At 45.2% G+C, this 6,173-nt stretch overlaps 1 protein-coding gene across 1 annotated transcript in view; it reads right to left on the reverse strand.

Moving 5' to 3' along the window:
• Positions 1 to 6,173, reverse strand: part of Oser1 (oxidative stress responsive serine-rich 1) — a 29,386-nt gene that overhangs the window by 22,927 nt on the left and 286 nt on the right. The gene's annotated exons all lie outside the window — the stretch shown is intronic.

Consider the following 6,173-nt stretch of genomic DNA (forward strand, 5'->3'; position numbering starts at 1 on the left):
AGCTCTTCAGCTCAAGGCAAGCACTCTACCACTTGAGCTACAGCGCCACTTCCGGTTTTCTGGTGGTTTATTGGAGATAGGAGTCTCACGGTCTCTCTTGCCCGGGCTGGCTTTGAACTGTGATCCTCAGATCTCAGCCTCCTGAGTAGCTAGGATTACAGGCGTGAGCCACCAGCGCCCGGCTAATATATTGTTTTTATAATTAAAGAAAATACGCCTTGAGTTGAAAATTGAGGAAGCCACATGCCCTTCAGCTCCAGCCTTTCAGGATGGCCAAGGTCATTGGGTCAACGTGCCATAGGGCTGGCCCTGTTATGCGGCCTGACTCCCCACTCCCTGTGCCCTTGTGGGGCTCATGGTTGGGCCTGCCTTAGGGATTTTGGGAGGACGGAAGGAGTGGTGAAAGAGATGGCTCCCTTGTGGCATCCAGTTATCATCTTTACTATTTTAATTATGTTGGTTTTCATTGCTGCTGACCTATACGTTTTAGGCCCAGAGTTTTCATTTGCTTTTTTTTATTTTTTATTTTTTTTATTTTGGGTCAGGTCGTGGGCCTGAACTCTGAGCCTGGGCGCTGCCCCTCAGCTCTTCAGCTCAAGGCTAGCGCTCTAGCACTTGAGCCACAGCGCCACTTCCGGCTTTTTTTTTTTTTTTTTTTTTTTGCTTATGGGTGCTGAGGAATCAAACCCAGGGCCTCAAGCATGCAAGGCAAGCGCTTTACTACTGAGCCACCTTCCCAGCCCCTTTCATTTGCTTTTATGTTATGAGGATTTTTCATTTCACAAAAGATTCTTCAAAACATGATTTCAGGACTGGTGGTATGGCTGAGGGCGTGGAAAGCCTGCCAACCAAGTATGAGGTCTGGAGTTCAAATCTCTGTACTGAAAAATCAAAACAAAACAAAATGATACTTTCAGTGACTATAATACATTCCTAAAATATTCTGTATTTAGTCTCTTTTTTGGACATTTAGGAGTAGTATATATTTGTATTTGCTAAAATGAATAAGTCTGAGTTGAAATCATATATGTATATGATTTCATATATATATGCATATATACATATATATGGGTATATATACATGTTTTGCCAGGCATGGTGACTCACACCTGTAATCCAGCACCAAGTTTGAGGCAAAGCTAGGCTAATAGTTCTACGAAAGAGTTCTAGATCAACCTGGATTACAAAGATCCTGCCTCAACATCCCCTCCAAAAATATGTACATTATGTATCTTTCTATGTCTATATCTATGAGTCTGATTCTTTTCCTAAAATAGAATGTTAAGCCTAGACTAGATCTTCTGGGTGAGAAAGCATGAACTGTTTAAAGTGTCTGGCAATGCTAAAAGAAGGTTATCGCCATTTGCATTCTTGGTAGTGGCTCAGTAGGACCCTCCTCACTACACCCTCCTGAGTAGTGAGAGATGCCTTGCAAGCCACCCCTGTTGCTCTTTCTTTTTACCACAGCTCACTGGGATGCTGGGAGTTGGTCCCATGCTCCAGATACCCCAGGTGCCTCTACAAGTATTTAGACACTGCTTTTGTCCAAAAGCATTGACTTCTCACTTAAGCCCACAAGTTAATTAAAAATAGGGCAAAAACCTGACATCTCTGCCTCCATTTTTGCATCCTTCTCCTTCACTCTGAGTCTCTGTCCTTCAGTTATCCCGAAGACCACAGAACTGATCAGTAACATCTTTATGGCAGAGGCTGGAACTATCCCAGAAGAATAGCAGAGCCCCATCCTCTCCACCTGTGGACAACTTCCTTAGAGATGAGGCTGAGCCCTGGAGCAGGAGGAATGATCTCATGGGAATCTCATTACTCTCCTCAAGGGATAACAGTGATAAAAATGTCTCCAGAACTTCTCACAGAACCAGAACTGAGATAATGGCAGCCACACATTGCCCAGGACTGCTTAATTAATTAGCACCTGTGCCCTGTTTTAACTGCCATCAGCACCCCTTCTATGTTCTTCACCCATATCTGGGGCTATACTTTCCTGTCCTTTGGTTTACTAGTAAACACCACTCACCTCTACCTCTCCCTGTCCTCAGACTCTTCTGTGCGACATCATGAACCCACTAGTCCCAAGTGGAGTTCCCTCCCTCTGGGTTTCCTCCTTGGTCCACTTTTGTCTTGGTGACACTTCTACCTATGTTATATTCTTCTAATTTGATGGATTAGAGATTGGGAATGTGGCTCAAGTGGTAGAATGCTAGTCTTGAGCAAAAGAAGCTTAGGGACAATGCCCAGGCCCTGAGTTCAAACCCTTCCCAAAAAAATAATCTGATGGATTAGAGCAACCCCATAAACCCTGTATGGACATGTCAGCCTGTTTCTGGGCCAGTATGCTGTCCTGTGGGTGAACTGTAACCTGTGGTGCTGGTAATATGGGGTTTTTCCTCATCCCCCACCTTGATGTTTAGCATTGTGGCATGTCTCTAGAGACAGCATAGGTCCCAAAGTCCACTGATAGGTTCTAAAGAATCCTGAGGCAGGTGAGCATGAAGCTAGGTAGACCAATGTTCTGAACCCTGGAGCCTTTCCCACTTCCATGACTAATATTTGAGCCTATTGCAAGTTCAGTTTTCTGCTCAGCACCTTTCACTTGTCCTTACCCTGGTAGTGTTACTCTTGCTTCCATAAAAGAGCTAGAGCTTTCCTTTGTATCTCTCAACTGACTCCTTTGAAGTGCTTTTTTTATAAAGCACATTCCCACACATGCTTTCTTGACTCCTTCAAGGAAGTCACACACGCAGAAGAGGCTGAGAGTTGGGACTGCCTGTGGAGCTGGGAGTGCCAGAGACTCTCCAAAGTCCTCACTCTTGCTAAAAGCACACTGACTTCTGAAAAGAGGGCCAGAGGGATGCAGATTTGCCGATGTAGAGAGGTGAATACTAGCTTCCTATCCATCACTGAAGGAAAAAAACCTGAAGAGGCCTCCATAGGAGGCAGAGGCAAGGCCCTTGGTTTTAAGATCCTAGTGCTGGCCTCTTCCAGTACATAGCCAGAGGAGGGGACAGCCCGGAACTCCAGAGATCTGGGTTCTTTCTGGGCTTCCCTGGACACTGCTTCCTGCGGGCCCTTGGTTACACTTTCTCTGTCTCAGTTTCCCCACATACAAAATTGAGAAAACTACTCCTGGGGTTTTAATCTTGCCAGTCCAGTAGTTTGAAATATTGTACCTAGGTGAGTTTTTTGTTTGTTTGTTTTTGGTTTTTTTGTCAGTCCTGGGTCCTGAACTCTGGGCCTGGGCGCTGTCCCTCAGCTCTTCAGCTCAAGGCTAGCACTCTACCAACTGAGCCACAGAGCCACTTCCAGCTTTTTCTGCTTATGTGATGCTGAGGAATAGAACCCAGGGCCTCATGCATGCAAGGCAAGCACTCTACCACTGAGCCAACTTCCCAGCTCCCTACGTGTTTTTTTTTTGTTCCCTTTTGGGATAATAGAGTTACTCTTACTATTTTGTGTGTTCTTTGAATGTATTATAGTGAGCACGTACAATTTCTGATTCTTTTGAAAAGCCATTACAGATTTGTAGGAAGGATCTGCATCTCTTTCACGATTAGTATGCACTCTGCTCTGAAGATCTCATATGTGCCTGCTTATTTCCCCAGATAAGGAAAAAGAATCCTCAGTGCTGGCTTTGAAGGCTGGTGGTGCTCCAGATTCAAGTCATTCCACCTCTGGCCTTCAGTTCCTCTCCTAGACCCAGGAGCCACCTCCCAGAATCATCTCACCTTTTCTACACACCAGCCTTCCCATTGGAATGTATCCTGTGCTGCCCTTAAGACTCAGAACACCCACCATGGACTTACTTGCCCAGACACCAAGCCAAATCCTCATCCTCCCATTGCACTTTGAAACCTGAGGTCCATTCATCCGCTGGATGTCCAGGGCTGTCACAGTTGAGCCAAACCTGCTGGCACTGTGTGGCGCCTGGTGCTGCTGATATAGCTTTGCTGGAGTATGAACAGGTTCACAGTCTCCCACCCCCACTTGGTGCCATTAGCAGGCAAATGGAATGGAGCCCAGGCCACCCCTGTCCAGCATGGAATGGCTCCTGGAATACTGCTCTACTCCTTCCAGCTGGCTCAGAGTAAGCCAGAGCCAACCTGGAGGAAGTATTGTTGGAGGACTACACCTTCCCCAGAAATGTCCCACATGGCAGAAATGGCAGAGATGTTCATCAGTCTTTGTAAACAGTGTGGCACAGTCCCCCCCCACCCCCTCCCACACACACAGCCGGCTTTTACTGTGAGCATACAGGCCTATCCCTTCAGCTAGAGATTGCACTTCTTTCAGCAACCTTATATGTTTGATCTGAAGCCCAGTGTTCCTTTCCAGCAAAGCAAAAGGATGTGGATGCTGCCTCCTCTAATGGCTCTCTCCCCCTTCTCAAGCCCACACAAATCACACTGGTGGAATAAAGTCTCCAAGCTACAAGAGCACAGGTGCCTGAGATAACACATACACATGCTTCTACCACCTCCCCATTCTACCACCCTACTCCATCCCACTTCAAATTACGCAATGAGAAAGTGCACAGCAAGAAATTTACAGTGACTGGGCATGGTGACTCATTTCTATAAGTCCAACACTTAGAAGGCTGAGGCAAGAGGATTCCAAGTTCAAGGACAGCCTGGGATAAATAGTAAGACCTTGTCTCACAAACACAAAAAAAGAGTCTGTCTGTGGGAAGGGAAGGAGAAATGTAAGATGAAGTACCTGAATCCTAGCCCTGCTCTGGTGCCTGCTCTAAGCCAGCTAAATCACTGGACCTCTGTTTCCCTACTATTGATGGGAAGTTTTCCCTCTGGTTTTCACTGCACAGTTTTCTCAAAAACATTGCCAACTATATTAACCTAGCTGAAATGAATTCGAATTTGAGCTTGTAAAAATCTACTTCCTGCTTGTTAATTTTATTTACTTGTAATCGTTGCTTAGGATAATAGGTGAGGGACAGATGAAGAGAAGACATAGACAAGTAGAGAACAGTTTATAACACTCATAATTCATAAACACCCAGACACCAGGCTATTGGTGTCTTAGTTGGATCCTTCCAGATAGATAGTTCTCAATTCAAATTGGTGGACAGGTTTTGGGGAGAAAGCATCCCTAAGCCACTAAAATTGTGAGCTCAAGTTGGAATTTCTACCTCTCATTCAGTTCATGAAAGTTCCTGACTCTCCTGCAAATGAGAACCACATAAGTACATATGTTTTTAAAAAAAAAGTGTATGTGTGTGTGCATGCCTGTGTATTTTTGGGAAGATTATTAGCATAAGTCTCTTAAGCTATCTGCTAGTCTACTCATTGTTACAGTTTCAATCTGAAATGTTCCTTGAAGGCTCATGTATTTGGCCCTTGGTTCCCTCTGATGGGCTTTTAGAAAGTGATTGGATTCTGAGGGCTCTGAACTCATCTGTGAATTCATCTATTCACAGCATCATAAGATGATGGCATTATTGGTGGTGGAAAGTGGGAATTAAGGCCTGGTTAGAGGAAATGATCACTGGAAGCATACCCTGAAGATATATACCTTGTCTTCCATCTCCACATCCCTTCTCTCCTTGCTGCTTCCTGGCTGCCAGGAGGTAAGCAGCTCTGTTCTACAACACCCTTCCTCCATGATGTTCTTCCTCATAGCAGGCCCAGAAAAGATGGAGCCAGCAGACCAAGGACTGAAACCTCTGAAGTCATGAGCCAAAATAAATCCTTCCTCCTTTCTAGTTGTTTTGTCATAGCAAGAAAAACTGGCACCCATATTAATCTGCAAGATTGTTTCTGAATACCTGTTGACAGCACTTCATTGTTAAGGCAAATCTGATTGAGCACTTCCCTCTTGAATGGGCTATTTAGGGTATTATAGTCACTGTGCTATTTGCAAGGAATTCAGTGCAGATATAGCCAGGAGAAAGAATGGGAGAAAGAAAACCAGAAGAAAAAGAGAAAATGTGAGCCCTTGACAAAAATGCTTTGTTAAAAAAATGTTTCATGAGCCGGGCGCTGGTGGCTCACGCCTGTAATCCTAGCTACTCAGGAGGCTGAGATCTGAGGATCACGGTTCAAAGTCAGCCCGGGCAGGAGAGACCGTGAGACTCCTATCTCCAATAAACCACTAGAAAACCGGAAGTGGCGCTGTAGCTCAAGTGGTAGAGCGCTTGCCTT

The sequence above is a fragment of the Dipodomys ordii genome, unplaced genomic scaffold (assembly GCF_000151885.1).
Source record: "Dipodomys ordii isolate 6190 unplaced genomic scaffold, Dord_2.0 Scaffold13, whole genome shotgun sequence".
Taxonomy (NCBI): Eukaryota; Metazoa; Chordata; class Mammalia; order Rodentia; family Heteromyidae; genus Dipodomys; species Dipodomys ordii.